Below are 22,827 nucleotides of genomic sequence, written 5' to 3'. Positions count from 1 at the left end.
GCCCGATGCGGGACTCGAACCCACGAACCGTGAGCTCGTGACCTGAGCTGAAACCAAGAGTCGGATGCTTAACCGATTGAGCCACCCGGGTGCCCCAACAAGTTGCTTAAATCTTAAGGGAGAAGTACTGTAAGATCTCCCTTAGATGTGGAATCTAAAAACAAACAAACTGTTAGAAACAGAATAGGATGGTGATTGCCAGGGGCTGGGTGGGGAAATTGGGTGGGGAAATTGGGAGGATAACACTGAAGGGCACAACCTTGCAACTCTGTGGATAAACCAGTTCTGGAGATCAGATCAACATGTTGTACACCTTAAATTTACACAATTATGCTTCATTAAAAAGGAAAGGCTTAAGGGGACATAACATGTCTTGGAACGAGGAAGTTTTGAATACTGGGTGGCTCCAGGGCTCCTAAATTCCATAGAATCAGAATTCAGATTCTTTCCGTGTTTCCCCCCGTCCGTCTGCAGCCTGTCCAGTGAGTGACGATGTTGGGCTCAGTTTGGGGATGTGCTGGGTCTGGCGGGGTGGGGAGGGGGATACCCAGGAGGAATATCCAGGAGGCAGCTAGATATTAGAGCCCAGGGCGAAGCAGGAGACGGAGTTGTCCCTACGCCACGACAGAGGATGAGCAGCCCCCGGGAGGGTGTGTGGAGTGAGAAGCTGGCTTTGCCTTGGAAGCAGCAGCTCCTTGGTCACTTGCGTTCGTGAAACACCGACCGCATGCCAGCACTAACTGGGCTCTGGTGATTCGGGTCCCGTGGGGTGGGTTCCAAGCCAAGGCTTTGGATGCAAGGATGTATTAAAGAGGAGCTCCCATCCTGCGGGGAGCACCAGTGTGTGAATTGTGTCTCAGACTTTGTGCTATCTCCACGGAAGGGAGCTGAGCCCTGTACTTCTGTAGCAGTCGGTCGTTAGCTATGGGCCGTGACGGGTAAGGAGGCGGGGAGGCTTCCAGGGGCTTCCAGCTCTCCTCTGGGGGAGCCAGAGCAGGGCCAAGGGCAGCACTGAAATCCACAGACGTTTAAAACATCTTTAAAACAGCACCCACCTTGTACCTTCATTCTGCAAATATTACTGAGTCTATCGGGTGCCGAGGTGGGGGGGGGCGGGGTCCAGAGGTGAACAGAGCGGTTAAAACTTCCTTTTCTCACGCGGCCGTGGAGGGAGACACCCAATAAACAAAATGAGTAATTGACATATACAAAGTCCATTGGGCTGGGATGTACACCACGGAGAAAAATAAAACAGGAATACAGATGTTGCCAGGGAGGTGGTTTAAAGAGTGAAACTTTAAACAGAAAGATCCAGGGGCGCCTGGATGGCTCAGTTCGTTAAGTGTTGGACTTTGGCTCAGGTCACGATCTCACGGTTCATGAGTCTGAGCCCCACATCGGGCTTCATGCTGACAGCTCAGAGCCTGGAGCCTGCTTCGGATTCTGTCTGTCTGTCTGTCTCTCCCTCCCTCTCTCTCTCTACCCGTCCTGTGCTCACTCTCTGTCTTTCAAAAAATAAATAAACATAAAAAAATTTTTAAATAAGAAGACCCAGAGAGCCTCTGTGATGTGGCCACATCAGTGCAGAGATCGGAAAGGAGTGAGAGAGGGAGCGATGCGGGCATCTAGAGGAAGGGCATTCTAGCAAGAGGGGGCAGTGCAAAGGTCCTGAAGCAGGATGATGCCTGGCTTGTTGGAAGAATGGCAGGAGGCTGGTGTGGCTGAAGCAGAGCCAGAGGCGGCTAAGTTCAGACAGGTAAGAGGTGATGCTCACAGCCCCTTGTAAGAACTTCACATCTGACTCCTGGGTCTGTGGATTCATTTAATGCGGATTAAATGAGACGAGGCAGGCTATGCACTTAACATACAGCAAATGTCCAGGAAAGATTAGCCGACGACTATTTCTTGAGACCATCAACAGAAAAGAAAGTGCAACCTTCTGTGAGTTGCCACGAAAAATGGAACGCCTCAACAGTCCCCCTAAAAAATAATTGTCTCCCACCATCACCACCAGGCTATCAACAGCCAACAAAATCCTTAGAACTCAGCCTCAGCCTGACAGTTCTATGTGGCCTGACCTCTGGTCCAAGGAATGGCGCTCTGTCTGAGACCTCAGTGCCCAGTCCCAGCCCAGGAGAACCCAAGGTCAGTATTGAAGTCACATCCTCTGCCCACCCATCAGGCAAGGCCAAAACAAGCAGGCGCTGATTAAACGACTCTATTGTGAGCAGGTTCCTACACCCAGCCTGCCTGGCCCCCCTTCTCTCTCCTCGGCTGAAAAGTGGGAACGTGCTGAATGGCACAGGGGGAAAAAAAGGAATAAAATGATCCCAAGTGAGGAATTCGGTCAGTTAGGATAGTCAAGATAAACGCCAAGGCTCCAGTCCCTTCTCACTCATTGATGTCTCTGGACCTCAGTTTCCACATCCGTGAAATGGGCGCTCTGAGTTGATGAAGGATGATTCGGAGACAGCTTCTTCCATCGTGTGTCTCTGCCGTCCCGGGAATGTCTGCCCATGTTTGCTGCTGCAATCCTTGAAGAGGGGGAGGAAACAGCCCAACTGTCCATCTGCAGGGGACCAAGTAAATAAGCACTAAAGAACTTTCACGCCGTAGAACAAGGGTTGGTTTTTGTAAATAAAGTTTTTTGGGCACAGAGACCATTGGATCTACAAAAGCTAAATATTTACTCTCTGGCCCTTTAAGAAAAAGTTTGCCAAACACTGCCATAGAATATTATAGAATATAGAATATTATACCACCATGCTACTTTAAAAAAATTTTTTTTTAATGTTTTTATTTATTTTTGAGACAGAGAGAGACAGAGCATGAACGGGGGAGGGTCAGAGACAGGGAGACACAGACTCGAAGCAGGCTCCAGGCTCCGAGCTGTCAGCACAGAGCCCAGCGCAGAGCCCAGCACAGAGCCCCACATGGGGCTCGAACTCACGGACCGCGAGATCATGACCTGAGCCAAAGTCGGACGCTCAACCGACTGAGCCACCCAGGCGCCCCCCACCATGCTACTTTTAAGTAGCATGCAAAGTCTTGTTTTTCAGATAATGACCTAGAAGGATGAACACGATCTATTATTACAGCAAAAGAAAAGTTGCAGAAAATTATGCATAGTATAATTGCATTTTGGCAAAGTAGATGGGTATTATTTATTTATTGGAGGATATAAGAAATTATATATACGGATGTGTATGTGTGTTTATTACATTCTGGGAGGCCATACAAATGGTAATTATTGTGGTTGGAATCACTACAGGGGACTTCCACATTCTCTATTTTTGTGTTGTTTTTGTTTTGGTTTACAATACGTACTACTCTTTTCCAATTAAGCAATTAAAAAAAGTTGAGTCGTGTTGTGGCAAAATACACACAACAAAAATGTGCCATCTTGACCATTTTTTAAAATTTTTTTTAACGTTTATTTATTTCTGAGACAGAGAGAGACAGAGCGTGAGTGGGGAAGGGGCAGAGAGAGAGGGAGACACAGAATCCGAAGCAGGCTCCAGGCTCTGAGCTGTCAGCACAGAGCCCGACGTGGGGCTCGAACTCACGGACCGCGAGATCGTGACCTGAGTTGAAGTCGGACGCTCAACCGACTGAGCCACCCAGGCGCCCCTATCTTGACCATTTTTAAGTGCACAGCTCGGTGGCATTCAGTACATTCACATTGTTGTGCAACCATCCATCTCCAGAACATTCTCATCTTGCAAAACTGAACTTCCGTCCCCCATTAAGTACCAACTCCCCATCCCTCTTCCCCAGCCCCTGGCTCCCCACATCTATGAATTCCATCTCGATGAATTTGGTGGTAGGGACCTCATATGAGTGCAATCCCACACTATCTGTCCTTTTGTGAGTGGCTTGTTTCGCCGAGAATAAGGTCTTCAAGTTTCACCCATGTTGTAGCAGCTGTCAGAATGGCCTTGCAGGTTTGCTGAATGCTATTCCGTTGTGTGGACAGACCACACTTTCTTTATCCATTCATCCGTGCACAGACACTCGGGCTGCTTCCGCCTTTCAGCTATCGTGACTACTATCGCCATGAACATGGGTGTGCAAGTATCTCTTCAAGCCTCAGCCTTCAGTTTCTTTGGCTATGTACCCATAAGTGCAATTGCTACGTCACGTGGCAATTCTGTTTTGAATTTTTTGAGAAACCACCATACTGCTTTCCACAGGGCCTGCGGGAGTTCATATTCCTATCAGCAATACATGGCTTTTAAAATGAAATCTTGGGGCGCCTGGGTGGCTCAGTCTGTTGAGCGTCCGGCTTCGGCTCAGGTCATGATCTCACGGTTTGTGGGTTCAAGCCCCACATCGGGCTCTGTGCGGACAGCTCAGAGCCTGGAGCCTGCTTCCGATTCTGTTCTCCCTCTCTCTCTGGCCCTCCCTCGTTCATGCTCTGTCTCTCTCTGTCTCAAAAATAAATAAACGTTTAAAAAAAAAAAGAAGAAAAAAAAAATGAAATCTTGGGGCGCCTGGGTGGCTCAGTCTGTTGAGCGTCCGGCTTCGGCTCAGGTCATGATCTCACGGTTTGTGGGTTCAAGCCCCACATCGGGCTCTGTGCGGACAGCTCAGAGCCTGGAGCCTGCTTCCGATTCTGTTCTCCCTCTCTCTCTGGCCCTCCCTCGTTCATGCTCTGTCTCTCTCTGTCTCAAAAATAAATAAACGTTTAAAAAAAAAAAGAAGAAGAAAAAATGAAATCTTGGGGCGCCTGGGTGGCTCAGTCTGTTGAGCGTCCGGCTTCGGCTCAGGTCATGATCTCACGGTTTGTGGGTTCAAGCCCCACATCGGGCTCTGTGCGGACAGCTCAGAGCCTGGAGCCTGCTTCCGATTCTGTGTCTCCCTCTCTCTCTGCTCCTCTCCCACTAATGCTCTGTCTCTCTCTCTCCTTCAAAAATAAATAAAAAACATTTAAAACAATAAAAAAAAATAATAAAATAAAATGAAATCCACCCTCACCACCCTCTGTTCTGAGCAAAATGAACGTTACACGTTGGTAACATTTTAGAAAAGAAAAATTTACTGAGCACAGTAAGGACGAAGACAGGCACAGTCCTCGCTCTCATGAATTTATGTTTTAGTGAGGAAGACAGACCACAAGCACATAAATAAATAAGTAATTTTCAGATTGTGTGAGCGACAAATGCTGGACAGAGAATAACATAAAGTAACGGAATTAGAAGTAACTAGGCAGTTTTCTGTAGGCTTAACATTTTTCACAATTAAAAAAAACTCTTTAAAAAGAATAGACTTCCAGTTGTACGAGATTAGAAGGTTCTGGATTTGGGTTGCACTGAGAAGTGTACACTTAGAAATGGTTAAGATGGCAAATTTTTTGTTATTTTTTTAGCACGGTATTTTTAAAGATATTACACTCTGATGTTACTTATATAAAATTTTAAGTACAAAAAATACAGTAAAAATTACCCCCTAAAAACATGCTCTTTTTATTTTTTTCAAAACAAATTTTTTTTTTGTTTTTTTTTTTTTGTTTTTTTTTTTTTATTTATTTTTGGAACAGAGAGAGATAGAGCATGAACGGGGGAGGGGCAGAGAGAGAGGGAGACACAGAATCGGAAACAGGCTCCAGGCTCCCAGCCGTCAGCACAGAGCCTGACGCGGGGCTCGAACTCACGGACCGCGAGATCGTGACCTGGCTGAAGTCGGACGCTTAACCGACTGCGCCACCCAGGCGCCCCACAAAACAAATTTTTTTAATGTTTATTTATTTTTGAGACAGACATGAGGAGGGGAGGAGCAGAGAAAGAGGGAGACACAGAATCCGAAGCAGGCTCCGGGCTCCGAGCTGTCAGCACAGAGCCCGACGCGGGGCTCGAACTCACGAACCACGAGACCACAGCCTGAGCCGAAGTCGGACACTTAACCGATTGAGCCACCCAGACGCCCCTCTGTTTATTTTTTTTTTAATGATTTTATTTATTTTTGAGAGAGAAAGAGAGAGAGCATGCACAAGCAGGGATGGGCAGAGAGAGAGAGAGGGGATCCAAAGCGGGTTCTATGCTGAGAGCTGAGAGCCCGAACCAAGACTCGAACTCATGAATCATGAGATCACGACCTGAGCCAAAGTTGGATCCTTTTTTGTTTTATAATTTTTTTATAATGTTTATTTATTTATTTTTGAGCGAGAGACAGAGCGCGAGTGAGATGCCACTCCTTATCTACCAGAATGGCCCAAATTAAAACCAATGGCCAGGCCAGGTGCCATCAAGGAGCTGGAGGAACTAGAATTCGATACACTACTGACGGGGGCGTGAAATGATAGCGACACTGGGGAAGCAGTTTGGTGGTTTCCTGAGAAATCGCAGGTGCACTTCCCATACCAGCCAGCCTCTGCATCCCTGAGTATTCGCCCAGAAGACGGGAACGCCCACGTCCACGTGCAGATCTGAACGGAAACGTCCACCGCTCTTTCTGTAACCTCCAGAAAATGGAAACAAACCCAACGCCCATTCTCAGGAGGGCAAATAATGAAGTTAGGCTATATCCGCCTGCTGGTGAAACGGAGAACAAACTCTGGACGCGCAGGACAACCTGAATGAATCTCAAAATCATCATGTCGAGGGAGATCACATGCTCAGACCAACAAGCAAAAACAAAACGAAAAGAAAACGTATCAGTTTTTTTTATTGGTGATGTGGGGGCAGGGGTGAGACAGAAGGGAACAATATCAGGGGACAGTAGGAAATTAATTATTTTTAACATTTATTCATTTTCAAGAGACAGAGAGAGACAGAGCGCAGGCAAGGGAAGAACAGAGAGAGAGGGAGACACAGAATCCGAAGCAGGCTCCAGGCTCTGAGCTGTCAGCACAGAGCCCAACAAGGGGCTCGAATCTACAAACCGCAAGATTATGACCTGAGCCTAAGTCGGATACTTAACCCACTGAGCCACCCATGCACCCCAGAAATTTAGGGGGCTGACCATACATGCATGATCTTAATTATGATGATGGTCTTACAGGTGTATGAAACGTTAGAACTCATCAGATGTTTTACTTTAAATATGTGCAACGTATCAGGTGTCAGTTTGGTTCTAGGTACTTTTGCCATAAACGTCTTCGCCACGGACGTTTTCACTGCAAACACTTTCGCCTCTTAACTAATTGGCCATAAGGCAATTTTGCCATAAAAGATTAAAAAAATAACTGGTTAACAGTTTGGTTTCATTTCTCCGTTGACACAGCACTCTCATATTCACACTGTATGAATCTTAGCCCTCACAACGGTCTATACAGTGGCACAGTGTTGAGCCCCTGTAACCCACAGAGCTTTGCAACATCTACCAACGGATGGCCGTGTGAAATATGGCAGAAACAAACAACAGTGGAGAAGGCTCTCACAGGGCAATAAAAATCTGTTACAAATATGCAGACAGTATTTGGAAACGGATACATTTCTTTTTTTTTTTTTTTTTTTTTTTAAGGAATCTCTACACCCCACGTGGGACTCGAACTCCAAATCCTGAGATCAACAGTCAGATGCTCTAGCGACTGAGCACAGGACACCTTTCTTAATGAAAGAAGGAATGTTCACGAAAAGAAAGAAAATTGGGATACCAAATGAAGAGAAGAATCCACAAGTACGTGCACAACGCTATGAACAAAAGACTTCGGAGACAAGGCCTTAGGTACCGTCCACAAAAGGAAGTCAGTTACTCTCCCAAGTAACTGATTCATTTATTTGCCCACGAATCTACACGGCACGTGTGGAATGCATTCCAATATGTTGTATTTCGCAATAAAGTCTTTCTAATTTTGTTATTCATTTTTCATGTTTCATTACGTCCTTTTCACTGTCCCCTTTCGATTTTTTGTGATTTTACGGCAAAATTGCCTCGAGGTCAATTAGTCAAGGGGCAGAAATCTTTGCAGCAAAGATGCTTCCAACGAAAATATCGGCCACGATCACTTACACCTCAACGAAGCCACCGAAGATAAAAGCGATGCGGTCCCTTTGAGTCCAAAGTAGTTCTAGGACACACGCACCTGCCGGGTCCCATTCAGGCTCTGCAGACCCTTCCCCTCCCACCTGTGTCCCGCGCGGCGCCTCCTCCCGGACCTCCCAGCTTCCACTCCTGCCCCCTAGAGTCCATTCTCAGCACTGCAGCCCGGGGGCTTTTCTTATCTTCAATACAATACAGTTCACCTGGTGTCCAGGGCTCAGTGGACTGGCAAGGCCCCTCATAGTTGCCCCTGCTGACCTCCCACCACACTCTCTGGCTCCCTATGTTTCAGCCAAATGAAATCTTTCAGCACCACCCATCAGAAAGGCTCTCTTCACTACTGTGTCCCCAGTCCCTGGAACAAGGCTCGGGTCCCTGCAGGCATCTTGGGAATTTATTGTTTCTTCAATAAATATTCATGGAGCCCCTTCTTTTTAAAAAAATTTTTAAATGTTTATTTATTTTTGAGAGAGACAGAGAGACAGAGACAGAGTGCGAGCTGGGGTGGGGCAGAGAGAGAGGGAGACACAGAATCCGAAGCAGGCTCCAGGCTCTGAGCTGTCAGCACAGAGCTCGGGGCGGGGCTCGAACCCACGAACCGTGAGATCACGACCTGAGCGGAAGTCGGACGCTTAACCGACTGAGCCACCCAGGCACCCCTGGAGCGCCCTCTTTGGGCCAGGTCCTGGAATTGGCACCAGAAAACAGTGGTCTCTGTAAGCCTCCTGGAGCTTACAGTTGAATCAAACAATCCCACAAACGTATTAATATATTACATCATAATACATTATAAATACAATAGATCAATATATTGCTACAAATGTCACTCATCCGTTTGTTCAACTGTGCCGTGCCAATAATTACCGCCGATAATCGTTTCTAGCAAACACAGGAGTTTCATCCCTCTGTGGCCGCTGTCTCAACTGGAAAGGACTTCTCCACCTAGAAAACTTCTGTCCATCCATCAAAACATAGCTTAAAGTTTACTTCCTCTGACCCCTCTCCCTCCTACATTTCATGACATGAACACCTCTCTCTACTGTGCTACTGTAGAAATAAACTTCTGAAGCATGCAACTCAAGCGGTCAGTAAAAAAGCAACAAAAGCTGAGAAAGAAATTTGTAATGAGTTTCAAAGACCTTCATCAATTAGAACACACACACACACACACACACACACACACACACACAAGGGATTTGGGAACTGAATAGCCAGTTTGTCCAAGAAATAGAAAGAAAACAAGCAGTATTCTCTAAAACTAGATCTACTGGGGCTTTTTAAAAAATGTTTTTATTTATTTTTGAGACACAGAGAGAGGGAGAGAGACAGAGCGTGAGTGGGGGAGGAGCAAAGAGAGAGGGAGACACAGAATCCAAAGCAGGCTCCAGGCTCCGAGCTGTCAGCACAGAGCCTGATGTGGGGCTCGAACTCACAAACTGTGAGATCATGACCTGAGCCGAAGTCGGTTGCTTAACCACCTGAGCCACCCAGGCAAACTGGGGCTTTTTTACAATAAAAGAATATGGCATACCACACTATGCTGAAAAATTTGAAAATCTCCATGGAATTTGAGGTCCCTACAGATATATATGTTACCAATATTAACTCAAGAAGGATTAAAACACCAGGGCACCCGGATGGCTCAGTCCCTAGAGCACACAACTCTTGATCTCATGGTTGTGAGTTCGAGCCCCATGTCGGGTGTTAGAGATCGCTTAAAAATAAAAAAAAAATTTTTTTAATGAGAAAGAGTAGAACATCTGAATGAATCAATAAATAATGATGAAAAACCCGAAAGATATTATCAAAAATAACCCCTCCAAAAAATGGTCAATCTCAAAGGCTATATCATTATTCCACCTTTAAAAGTTCAAGAAGTAGGTAAAAATTTCCAAAATAGATGGAAAACGTTCCAATCATTCTATAAACAGCCCAAACCTGATCCAGCCCTGATGTAAAAATGTAGCAAGTTAGTAACAGAAGGAGGTTTTAATGGTCTAGGAGGGCGACCTAGCGTTCAGTTACGCACGCAGGCTCAGGAGATCTATTACCTGTGTTTAAAATCCTGACTCCTCCATTGGCTGATTTTCTTTGAATTTTCTGAGCTGAAGCTTCTTTCTGAAGAAGGGGTTGTTGTTGGGAATTAAAAGAAACAATCCCTGGAAAAATGCTTAGAAAAGTACCCAGCAAATATTAAGAACCCAGTCAATGGTAGCTGTTGCTATTAATTGTCGAATATGAAAAAAGAATAAAGTACTTTCCTAAACTGAAATTGTTTTATCTCAATAACTCCATCACGTTTAATAGGGAAACACAAGCTTTCTTGTTACAGTTAAAGGAAAGAATATGTTGCCATTATTAGTACTCTGATGCCCTAACCATCACAGTAGAACAAGAAAAAATAAGAGGGGAAAAATAAACATCAAGAGAAAAGGAAATCAATTAATATTTCCCTACAGGAAATAACCTTATTGACCCTAGAAAATCTAGCCAAAAAACTATTAGCGTTAATAAGAATTCAGGAAGGCAACGGGATACAAAATAAAAACATAAATGTGAAGTGACCTGTAAGTACCAGGAAACGTAATGGGTTTATATGGGGTTAACGGCAACAAATCATTAAACTTGTTTTTTCAAAATCGCTACATTTTTAAGGGATAAAAAAACCCTAAACAAATAGATATTCCTGGGTGGGAAGAATATTATGAAGATGTCACTATGGTACAGGTAACAAAAAAGATGGATTTCTAGAAAATCCTAGAAAATCTAGAAAACAGAAAACCCTTATACAGATCCAAATAAAGATAATTATTTGGTATTTATAAACGAGCAACTTCAAACCAGAACGCAAACAGCTACTTATTCAATAAACGGACCTGGGACAAGTGAGTAATCGTTTGGGGAAAAAAAAAAAAAGTCTGACCCGCACATCAACCCTCACAACCAAATAAATTCCAGATGGACAAAGAAGTAAAATGTAAAAACACTGCAGTAAAACACCACTAGAAGAAAGTATGAGATGAATATTTACGAATGGTATAAATAACAAAGGAAAAGACTGGTACATTTGACTAGATAAAAAATTTAAACTTCTAGGGACTAAAAAGCACTTTTAAAAAGCTGAAAGAGGGGCGCCTGGGTGGCTCAGTCAGTTGAGCATCCGACTCTTGTGTTTGGCTCAGGCTGTGATCTCATGGTTCCTGAGATCAAGCCGCACATCGGGCTCCTGCTGACAGTGAAGAGCCTGCTTGGGATTCTCTGTCTCTCCCCCTCTCTCTGCCCCTCCCCTGCTCAGGCTAGCGCCAGGCTGGCTGAGTCGGTGGAGTTTGGAAGCATGTGACTCTTGATCTCAGGGTCATGAGTTCGAGCCCCACGTTGGGTGTAGAGGTTTTACTTAAATAAATAGGACTTAAAAAATGTTTTTAACTTAAAAGAGAAAAGAAAACCTAGAAAAGAATATTCGAGGGGCGCCTGGGTGGCTCAGTTGGTTAAGCGTCTGACTCCTGATTTCGGCTGAGGTCATGATCTCAGTTTGTGAGATCGAGCTCCACATCAGACTCAGCTCTGACAGTTGGGAGCCTGCTTGGGATGCTCTCTCCACTCTCTCTTTCTCCCCATACCCCAGTCAAAAGATCTCTCTCTCTCTCTCTCTCAAAATAAAAAACAAAAACTTTTTTTTAAAAAATCCTTTAAAAAATATTTGAAACACATTTGCAAAAGGATACTTTTTTATTTTTTTTAATTTTTAAATTTATTTATTTATTTTGAGGGAGACAGAGACAGCACAAGTGAGGGAGGGGCAGAGAGAGAGAGGAAGAGAGAGAGTCCCAATCAGGCTCCTCACTGCCAATGCACAGGGGTTCAAACCCACAAACTGTGAGATCATGACCTGAGCTGAAACCAAGAGTCAGATGCTTAACCAACTAAGCCACCCAGGTGCCCCACAAAAGATGACCTTTTAGGTAAGAAATCTTAGAAATTGGGGCGCCTAGGTAGCTCAGTCGGTTAAGCATCCAACTTTGGCTCAGGTCATGATCTCACGGTTCATGAGTTTGAGCCCCAGGTCGGGCTCTGTGCTGACAGCTCAGAGCCTGGAGCCTGCTTCCAATTCTGTGTCCCCTTCTCTCTCTGCCCCTCCCCTGCTCAGGCTCTCTCTCTCTTTCCCTCAAAAATACATACATACATACATACATACATAGGAAGGAAGGAAGGAAGGAAGGAAAGAAGAAGGGAATCCTAGAAATCAATATCAGAAATATGAAAAACACAAGGCTGAGAGACCCATGAAAAATTCACCTTTTTGGGTATCAGAAGTTTATAAATTCAAATGAGCTGCATTACTTGCCTGTAAGTTTGGCAAAATATCACACCCCATGCCAGTGAGGAGGTGGGGAAACAGAAACAACGAATAAACTCAAAAGAGTGTCATGAATGTAATAAAAAAAAAATGGAGCCAAGGGGTGGAATAGTGAGGGTATTGGGGGGGGAAGGGGGTTCCACTTCAGAGAGGAGATAACATTTGATCTAAGGCCTGGAGAATGAGAAGGTCCCCACCGTGAAGGTCTCGGAGGGAAGAGACACCAGGCAGAAGTAACAGCAAGTGCAAAGGCCCTGAGGTTGGAGCGGTCTGTCGGAAGACCAGAAAGACAGCCCGTGGGGCGGGAGGGCGGTGAGCTGCAGACAGGAGCCCATTTCTTGGAAGGAGGATATAAAACGGCATTTGTAGCATCTCAGCACCTGGGCCCGGCCCATGCTCAATAAATGTAATAATTGTTATGATGGCTGCAAAGAGCGGGAGTTGGGGCGCCTTTGCTGCCCCGGAGGCTGAGCTTCCGGATGTGCCCTGGCCTTCAGACCTGGCCGCGGTACAAGTGTGGGCCGTGGGAACCTCGGCAGGGCCTCGCTCAGGAAGGCCCTGACCTGTCTGTGCGTCATCCTCCTTGGGTCCTCAGACACGGCCCTGCCGTCACCCACACCCACCTGCTGGGAACAGGCCTGGAGATTCGGCACCAAGTAACCCCTGTCAGATGCCAAGGACTCCTTTTTTTTTTTTTTTTTTAATATTTTTTAAGGTTTATTTATGTTTGAGAGAGAGAGAGAGAGCACAGGCGGGGCAGGGGCAGAGAGAGAAGGAGACACAGAATCGGAAGCAGGCTCCAGGCTCCGAGGTGTCAGCACAGAGCCCGACGCGGGGCTCGAACTCACGAACCGTGAGATCATGACCGGAGCCAAAGTCGGACGCCCAACCGACTGAGCCCCCCAGGTGCCCCAAGGACTCCTTTTTTTTACACAGTAGCTATGCTCAGTGCAGGGTTCCCAAGAAGCCAAAGCCACCGACATTATACTGGATGTTTGTACCCACCAGGGACAGAAAATCCTGAATCATTCGAACTAGGGTCCTTCTTCCCGTGGGAAGCACCATGAGCCCCAGGCCCCCTGGTCTCGAGCCTGGAAAGCGATCCTCTGCTCGATCAGATCCGGCCTGGAATCTGGGCTGCTCACGCGACTTCCCGCCCTGGTTTGACTCACAGAGTGTGGCTGGACCATCTGACATCCCACTGGCAACAGCAGAGAGTTCCAGTGGCTCCGTAATTGTGCTACCACTTGGTATTGTTTGAATTTTCCATTTCGGCCATTCTGGCAGGCGTGCAGTCGGGAATCTCGCGGTGGTCCCGATTTGCGTTTTCCTGATGAGAAACGACGCTGAGCAGCTTTTCGTGGGCTCCCGGCTAGTCATCCGTTCTGATGTTCTGAAGCATCTGTCAGGTGTTTTTGCACCTGAGACACCTTTTATGTCTCTAAACGTCCAGGTGCTTCAGGATCCTATCTGCTTCCCATGACGCTCTCAAAAAGCTTCGCAAGAGTTTCTCAGCCTCGTCTCTGTCGACATTTGGGGTCGTAGCCTCCTTTGCAGGGGGGCGGGGGGCCTTCTGTGCCTTGTAGGATGTAGTGCTGATATCCACGCACTGGATAACAGAAGCGCATCCCCCTGGCTGGTGTGGCAAACAAAAATAGCTTCAGACACTGACAGATGTTCCCTGGAGGGGGTGGGGCGGGGGGACTGCCCCTCATTTCAGAGCCACAAGGGTAGAGTCACCCAGGCCTGGGGTCCGTCCTGCCCCTCTGCGTCCCTCTAGCTCAGAAAACGGGGCCCGATCGATAGTGCCCCTCAAGGCACGCTGACAATTTGGTGCCATCTCCCAGACGCACTGCCGGGTACACACCAGCTGGCCAATAGAGCAGGTTCATGATCCAGTTCTGTCTCTGGACTTGGCAGGGGAGGCACGGAGCTGGGTCCAGCTGGCAGAACCAGCCTCCGAACAACCCAGCATGTGCGGTCCCAGCCCCTGTCCACGCGCGGTCCCAGCTCCTGTCCCTGGGAGCCACTCCAGACAGTTCTGGATTCCTCCCTGGGAATGGCCCAGAGGCCCAGAAGCTGCCAGAAGGAATTTCCTCCACTGCATCCTGGTTCTTTGAAGGCACATTTGGCTTGAGGGGGGGGAGGCTAGAGGGGCTGGGGTCAAGGCTAGGAGGAGAAGGGAGTCTCCGTGGGCCAAGCTGTTCTCTGGGTCTGACATAGAGCAGTGCTGGGCGTCAGGAGATCCTGGGATCAGGCCTAGCCCGGTCTGAAGGCATCTCAGCACCATGCGTGGACCCCCTTGGACACACCCGTGCGGTACGTACATTAGCAGGTGGGGGACACGCGTGTATTCATATGGGCACCTGCACACACGTGTTCAAGCACACGTTTGCACGTCTCTAGCACACAGGCAAGAAGGCATTCAAATACACCCCTGCAAACACACACACAGACAAGCCTGGGTACACGTGGACACCCGCGGGATCCCGCAGTCACGGATATGCTCTAACACACCCGTGCAGGCACGCGCGTGTGCCCCCTGGGCAGACACACCCAGAGAGCCACGTGTGCACAGGCGTACCCGTGCGGGACGGCAAGCAGAGGTGTGCTCAGGGCACACAGGGATTCACGCGGACGTGCACACTTAGCTGCAGGAACACTCACGGCCACGCTCAGCCCGCGGGCGCACACGTGTGACGCACACGGAGATGTGGTCGACCCCCACACGCAGTGGCTGTGCGTCCTCTGTCTTCGGTATCCTCGGGTGCTCCCGCCTGTATCCCCGGCCCCCAGCGCCGCACACACTTAGCCCCGTGTCCGCCGATGTCTACGGAGCACCTCGCGCACGTGGGGGGCTCTGGGCTCGGCTCCGGGGATCCCACGGGAGCTACTAACAGCCAGCCCGGGGGGGGGGGGGGGGGGGGGGTGGTGCGCCTGGGTGGCTCCGTCGGTTAAGCGTCCAGCTCTTGATTTCGGCTCAGGTCATGACCTCGCTGTTCGCTCGAGCCCGAGCCCCGTGTCTGGGGGTCACTCTCCCTGCCTCTCTCTCTGCCTTTCCCCCCACACACCAGAGGGAACACCAGCTCCTCAAACCCCGCCAGCTGCTGACACAGACCCGAGGGAGAACAAGAGGCTGGCGGGGGAGGGACACCAGCGTGGGGGCGTGGGGCGGGGGTGGGGACTCAAACTCGGCCTAGGGAGCCAGAAAAGGTGGCCTCAGAGTGAGCCCTCCACAGACACCGGCACTCGAGCTCAGGGGCACACACATATTTGCACCCCCCCTTCCTTCCCCCCCCACCTTCCCCACAAGGCGTTTACCCCCAAAGTAATGCGAAGAAGCCAGGAGGACTCACGGGAGCTGGTGCTTCCCCGGGGGGCACCTCCAGGTCCCTCCCTGGAACTGCAGATCCAGCCATCTCCCCCACACAGGCGGTGACACCCCGCGTCTGACCTGCCCCTCCCCTCCCCCCGCGACCCCTCCACTTCTCCACCTTCTCCAACACCCTCGGGGCATCCTCACCCACAAGCTTTCTCTCGCCACACAGTCTGTCCAGTCTCCCACTCTACCCAATCTCAAATCTCACCACGTGCCCGGTCTGCAAAATATACCCCGAATTCAACCGCCTTCCCTCCTCCCGCTGCCTCATCTGGTCAGCCCCCTCATCTCCCGCCCCTTCCCCTGGTCCCCCTGCTCCCACCCGCACCCCTACCATCTGTCCTCCCCCCAGTGTCCTCCAAAGGGGAGTCAGGCCCCTCCCTCCTGCCCACGGCCGTCCCGGGCGCCCACCTCCCTCCTGGTAAAAGCCCAACTCGTCTCAAGGCACACGAGATTGTGCAGCACCCCATCCTGTCCCCTCCTTGTCCTCGCCCCCTCCCATTCTGCCCCTCACTCACTCTGCTCCAGCTACAGGGGCCTCCTCCCTGCTCCTCCAACATGCCAGGCGGGGTACTACCCCAGGACCTTTGCACCTGCTGTTCCATCTGTCCAAACTGCTCTTCCCCCTGATATGCCCACACCTCACTCCTTTACCTCCTTCCGGTCTTTATTTTTATTTTCGATCCCCTGCCACTTGAAAAGGCCACCCCAAACAGGGACGTCTGTGAGCTTCATCCCCTGCTGGAGTCCCAGTTCCAAATGGCGCAGGTGCACAGTCGGTGTTCCCTCAATATTCCCTAAAGGTTGAGTAAACGTTAGACATTATTGCTGTTATAATCAGCCTATTATTTGTCCCTCGGTCCCCTGTGGTCTCTCTGGGGGCAAGGGCTTTCTCCTTCTGTCAACAAACGTTTCTTGAGGACCTACTAGGTTCCCAGCAGCAAAGGAATAGACAAAAATCCCCACTCTCCCCAAATCTGCTTTCAAATGCAGGCTCCAAGTGTGTGAACCAAGAAACGATTTCAGACAACAGCAAGAAAGTACGGACAATAGAGAAAATAAAACGGGAGTTTTGCAGAGCGGCGGGGGTGAGGCCGAGTTCCCCCCCCAAGCAGGTGCTGCTGCAGCTGAGAATTAAGGAGAAGGAACCAGCTGCAGGCAGGTGGGACGGGTGCTTCAAGCTCCGCTCACACTGAAGCTCTCACCCTGCGGCCGTAAGAATAAATGAAGGAACACACAGACGCAGGCACACGTGACCGGATGACCCAGCCCCCCCCCCCACCTGGACCCGGGATTGCGTGACCCCTGAGTCCACGAGGGCATGGGAAGAGAGGCCCCCGTGGCCGAGACACCCTGCCCTTCCTCCGGGGTTCCCAGACGCCCTGACACAGGCTCCCCCGGAGGAAAAGGAAGAGCTTCAGCGGGGGGCAGCCCTGTGGGCCAGCTGCTGGGGTGGGGGGACTTCTTCCCCGCCCTCTTCCTTCCAGGTAACCCGAGAGGCCGCTGGAAAATTCCGGGCACAGGAAATGAAAATGGGCACATGGCGGGAAGCAGGCAGGGACGTCACACCCATAGGTGAGCAGACATTGAGGCCCTCTTGTCCCAAGTGCTGACCCTGGAGCCCCCCCTCCCCCCAAGGAACCTCCCCCAGCACCTGTGGACCAGGGAACCGGGCCGAGAGCCAGGAGGCATCCTCGCGCTCGCCACCTCCCGTGTGGACCCAAATCAAGCTCGTTCTCCTTCCGAATCCCCCTCAAAGCCACCCACTGCTCTCCCTCCCCTGCCTGGGCTAGGCCACCACCCTCTGGCCCAGATAACAGCAGCGCCCTTAACCAGCCTTCCAACCTCCAGGAGCGCAGCCCGTTTCCATTCTCTCCCCGCCCAGCCAGAGAGATCTTCCAGAAACAAAGCCCAGTCCTTGCCACCAGCCCCCCCCCCCCCCCCCCCCATACAGCCTCCCATGGCTCCTCATGGAGCGAAACCTAAAGTTCTTTCTAAACCCAGGTCTTGGAACCCAATCCACACCGGCCTCCATCTCTGGCTTCCTTATTAGGGCCCCTCCCCACCCCCACCCGCGCCCCGCCCATTGGCTCTCCTTGCCCCAGACACGTGGAATCGCTTCCGGTCCCCCCTGCAGCCCAGGGCTTGCCACTGGGTGCCCCGGCCTCACGCATCTTGCGGGCGTCTGCTGAGCCTCACTTCCTGGAAACCCTCCTGGACTCTAAGTCCAAGTTCACCCGGGCTCCCCCCAGGGAGCACAGGCCACACTGCTTCGTACGTACGATTTTGTCTGCCTCCCAAGAGACCCGAGGTCTGCAATGGCTTCCCACGCCTGCCACGGTGCGTGGTCCCAAACAGATGCGCCACAGAGAGCAGGTGATGTCAGGTGATGTCAGGTGCAGGGGGCGGGTTTCGCCTGACTGTGCCGGGCGGGGGCAGCGTGCCGTGCTAGGCTGTTCCGCGGCTGGCAGACGGGGTGGGTGGTTACTTACCAACAGCCCTTCATGGCTCACACTGGGGGGTGGGCACAGCTGATCCCCTCTTCTGCGATCTCAGCCAAGACAAGACTCAGAGCCTGAAAAAGAAACCTTCTTGGGGCGCCCGGGTGGCTCCATCGATTAAGCCTCCGACTTCGGCTCAGGTCATGATCTCAATCTTTCTTGGGTTCGAGTCCCACGTCGGGCTCTGTGCTGACAGCTCAGAGCCTGGAGCCTGCTTCAGATTCTGTGTCTCCCTCTCTCTCTCAGCCCCTCCCCTGCTCACACTCTGTCTCTCTGTCTCTAAATAATAAATAAATGTTTTAAAAAAATTTTAAAAAAATAAAAAAAGAAAGCCCTGTGGTGGCCAGGGCAGAATTAGAGTCTAAAAGTTAAAAGCCTGGGCGCCTGGATGGCTCAATTGGTTAAGCACCTGACTTTGGATCGGGTCATGGTCTTGAGGTTCGTGAGTTCAAGCCCCGCATCGGGGCTCTGGGCTGTTAGCACCGATCCCGCTTCAGATCCTCTGTCCTCCTCTCTCTCTGCCCCTCCCCTGCTCATGCTCTCTTTCTCTCTCTCATTCTCAAAAATAAATAAACATTTAAAAAATAATTTTAAAATAAAAAATAAATTAATTAAAGATAAAAGCCTGACTCTCCCCCGGGGCACCTGGGTGGCTCAGTCAGTTGGGCATCCCACTTCAGCTCAGGTCATAATCTCGTGGTTCATGGGCTCAAGCCCCGCATTGAGCTCTGTGCCAACAGCTCGGAGCCTGGAGCCTGCTTTGGATTCTGGGGTCTCCCTCTCTCTCTGCCCCTCCCCCACTTGCAGTGGCACACGTGCACTCTCTCTCTCTCTCTCTCTCTCAAAAATAAATAAATGTTAAAAAAAATTTTTTTAAAGAAGAAGAAAAAAAAGCCTGACTCTCCCTAACAGGAGCCTTGGATGACCCTGGTGTCGGGGTGCTCACTACCTCTCACTGGTGATTATCCTGATCATTAGAAGGCAGCATTTGGCTCCATCCATCTCCAGCCTCTGTGTGCCCCCACCCAGCAGCTGAGAATGACCCCCTGTCCCACGCCAGGCAAGTCCCCAGAGGGAGCTTTGGCTGGAAGAAGAAGCTACCAGACTGGGGGCCAAGAGAGGGGAGACGTTGATGAAGGACAACAGTGGCTCAGTGTTTTCCAGGAAGGCCGGAGTGCACGAAGAATCCAAAGGTGGGAAAGGAACTGCTGGGGGTGGCCTTGTGTCCCCTGACATGTCTCTCTTGGGTGCGGTGGTGGGCACGGGGGGGCTGTCCACTCCACCAGCCACATGAGTCCCGGCCACTAGCAGAGACGGGCAGGGCCAGCCACAGAGGTGCACGGTCGGCACCTGGCTGCAGTGGCTTTCCAGGGTCTGTCCCTCTCAGCATGTCCTTAACCAGGCAGACGTTCTAAAGGTTTCTGCACACCGCAGAAAGGGGGAGGGGGGCAGGGCCACGTGACACAGAGCCTCACCTCACTGAGCCCACAGCTTCCTCAGCTGCAAAATGGGACCGATGGAACCCATTTCCCTGGATGGCCGTGAAGGTTTCATGAGAGAAATAAGCTGTTTGGGAAGTTCTCAGAGAGCGGTGACCCCTCCCTTATGATTAACCAGCCCCGGGAGCCGCTTCAGGATGCATCTTAACAATTGGAAATATGGAAAGACACAAGGCTGTGCTGCTGTGGGCATCTCGTTATGAGAACGTTGGTTTCTTGGGTTATATTAAGATGTGGTTTTCCTGTTCAAGCCTCTGAAATCCCCTGTGGGTTCTCTGGGGGTTCAGCAGCAGGGGAAGAGGTAGGTCCCCAACAAGGAGTGGGCAGGAGAAGGTGGTCCGGCCTCCTGCACTTTGGTTGCTGCCTGAACTTGGGAAACCAGCCCCGGGTCCTTGGGGGTTGCCACAAAGGGTCCCTACGCCAGACTCCCACCATTAGCGAATAAAAACATATGAGGTGCAGTTGGCTGTGTTTTCTCTGGCCATCCTGAGTCTCCGGGTGAGCCAAGGACCTTCTCCTGACAGAATAAATACTATCTCCTCCCTGCGTGTAGGTCTATTTTGGCAAGGTGGGTAGGTGCTCTTTTTGCTTTAAAAATACAAACCGAGTAGGGGCCCCTGGGTGGCTCAGCCGGTGAAGCATCCGACTTCGGCTCAGGTCACGATCTCACGGTTCGTGGGTTCGAGCCCCATGTCAGGCTCTGTGCCGACGGCTCTGAGCCTGGGGCCTGCTTCGGATTCTGTATCTCCCTCCCTCTCTGGCCCTCCCCTGCTCACGCTCCATCTCTATCTCAAAAAATAAATAAACATTAAAAATTTTTAAAGAGAATACAAACCGATTAGAGGCATTAATAAACTCCCCCTGGCTTTCTGCCCATACCCACCCACACACACACACACACACACACACACGCACACACGCACACATGCACACACACAGTTATCACCCACACACACGCACACATGCACACACACAGTTATGCAGTTGAAAGGGACCAGAAGAATATTCCAATCGAGGGCACCACAGGTGCCTTTCCCCATCCAGGGATAGCATAAGCCCCAGGGGCAATCAGCAGGGGTTTCTGATGTCATCAAGGGGCCCTAACACAATGAGTTACCCCTCTGCACTAAATAGAATAGCTAAAATGTGTCAATGACAGACCGAGTGCTGTCATTGCCGCAGGGAATGCATCGGGGTTTGTTTTTTTTTTCTTTAGCTAAGATAGCAGAGGAGGTGGTTTATCGGACACGTGTTACATTCAGCCACAAACGCAAACAGAATTAGTCCTGAAAGTCGCAGGTCCAGGGCAGAGGACCAAAAGGGACTGTTTTGGTACAAGCCAGGTGGGTCTCTCAAAGGTGGTCATTGCCATCAAGTGGCGATGGGTGCTCCAGATCCTTTGAGTCAAGTGCTAGAGAGTGGGCGTGCTGCCCAACAGTTCGTACCAGCGTCCCGGGCCTCGGGCTTTCCTTATTTCTGCTCATGTGGCCTCTGCAGGTGCACGGGCTAGCGGTTCACTCGGCCCTCTGCCTCATCTTTCTTCTTTTTCAAGAAATGGTACATTTTTAACACCATCTTGGAACGCTTCCCACAGGACCCAGTAATCCGCTTCTAGATATTTTCCCGAGGGGAAAAAACCTCGTGTTCCCACGAATGTTTACAGTGGTGTTGTTCGTAATCGCCAACAACTAGATACAGTCTACGTGACCGTCAGTGGGTGACCGTCAGTGGGTGAGCGGAATAACTTACAATGGAACGTTCCACAGTGATTCAAAGAAATAGAGCAACGTGGATGAATCTGAAATGCATTATGCTGAGCGGAAGAAGTTCAGACTCGAAGGTTAAAAATCTGTATGGTTCCGGGGCGCCTTGGGTGGCTCAGTCGGTTAAGTATCCGACTCCAGCTTGGGTCACGATCTCACAGTCCATGAGTTCGAGCCCCACGTCAGGCTCTGTGCTGACGGCTCAGAGAGCCTGGAACCTGCTTCGGATTCTGTGTCTCCCTCTCTCTCTGCCCCTCCCCTGCTCATGCTCTGTGTCTCTCTGTCTCAAAAATAAATAAAAACATTAAAAAATCTTTTTTTTAAAAAAAGAAGACACAGAGTGGGGGCTGTAAAGGCTGGGACCGTTTATGGCTTCCCCACGTTAGGGGAAGAGTTTCCAAATACAGACAGTCCCTCACTTAACAAGGGTTCCACTCACAGTTTTTCAGCTTTGCAATGGTGTGAAAGCGATATGCGTCCAGCAGAAACCGTACTTCGAATTTTTAAATCAGATCTCAGTCAGCCATGAGACCACAAGCTTAAACAATCAATACACTGGCAACCATTCTGGTTTTAATGTTCAATGCAGTGTGGAATACATCGTATGAGCTATTCAGTGTCTTATTATAAAATAGGTTTGTGTTAGATGATTTTGCCCGAGGGTAGGTGAATGGAAGTGTTCTGTGTATGTTCAAGGTAGTCGAAGCCAAGCCGTGATATTCGATAGATTAGGTGTATTAAATGCATTTGGACTTATGATATTTCCAACTTATGATGTTGGTGTAACCCCTGGATGTAACCCCATTGTAAGTCAAGGAATATCTGTATATGACAATATGCACCAGTATTCTTTTCTCTGCATCTCTGCCAGCAGTAAGTGTTATCATTTTTTTATGTTTTTTGTCACTTTTTTATGTGCTTTATGACAACAGCTTGAAATTTTTATTTTTTGATGTTTATTTCTGAGAGAGAGAGAGAGAGAGAGAGAGACTATGAGCAGGGGAGGGGCAAGGAGAAAGGGAGACACAGATTCCGAAGCAGGGTCCAGGCTCTGAACTGTCGGCACAGAGCCCGACGCAGGGCTCGAACTCATGAACCGCGAGATCATGACCTGAGCCGAAGTCGGACTCTTAACTGACCGAGCCACCCAGGCGCCCCTATGATAACAGCTTGAAATTTTTAGTTCAATTGTACAAAATATGGGAAGTCATAAATAAATTAAATATACAGAATTTCACAAATTTTCTGATTTCCACTATAATTTCATCTGCAAAAAGATAATAATCAGACATACATTCTCACTCTTTTCTGTTTTTGTTGACACCCTCTTGGGTGTGAGGTAACAGCT

At 49.7% G+C, this 22,827-nt stretch overlaps 1 long non-coding RNA gene across 1 annotated transcript; it reads right to left on the bottom strand.

Annotated features, from left to right (window-relative positions):
• Window positions 1-1,809: 1,809 nt before the first annotated feature.
• On the bottom strand, window positions 1,810-18,095 carry LOC109254181 (uncharacterized). The gene is made up of 2 exons (XR_002074677.1): window positions 17,995-18,095; window positions 1,810-2,569 (listed from the first exon to the last, which is right to left on the bottom strand). It is a non-coding gene; the product is annotated as an uncharacterized LOC109254181 (long non-coding RNA).
• Window positions 18,096-22,827: the final 4,732 nt, after the last annotated feature.

The sequence above is a fragment of the Panthera pardus genome, unplaced genomic scaffold, assembly GCF_024362965.1.
Source record: "Panthera pardus isolate Hobbes unplaced genomic scaffold, ASM2436296v1 HiC_scaffold_8, whole genome shotgun sequence".
In the NCBI taxonomy this organism is placed as follows: domain Eukaryota; kingdom Metazoa; phylum Chordata; class Mammalia; order Carnivora; family Felidae; genus Panthera; species Panthera pardus.
Note: the sequence above shows the minus strand (reverse complement) of the source record. Positions and strands in the feature narration are given on the sequence as shown.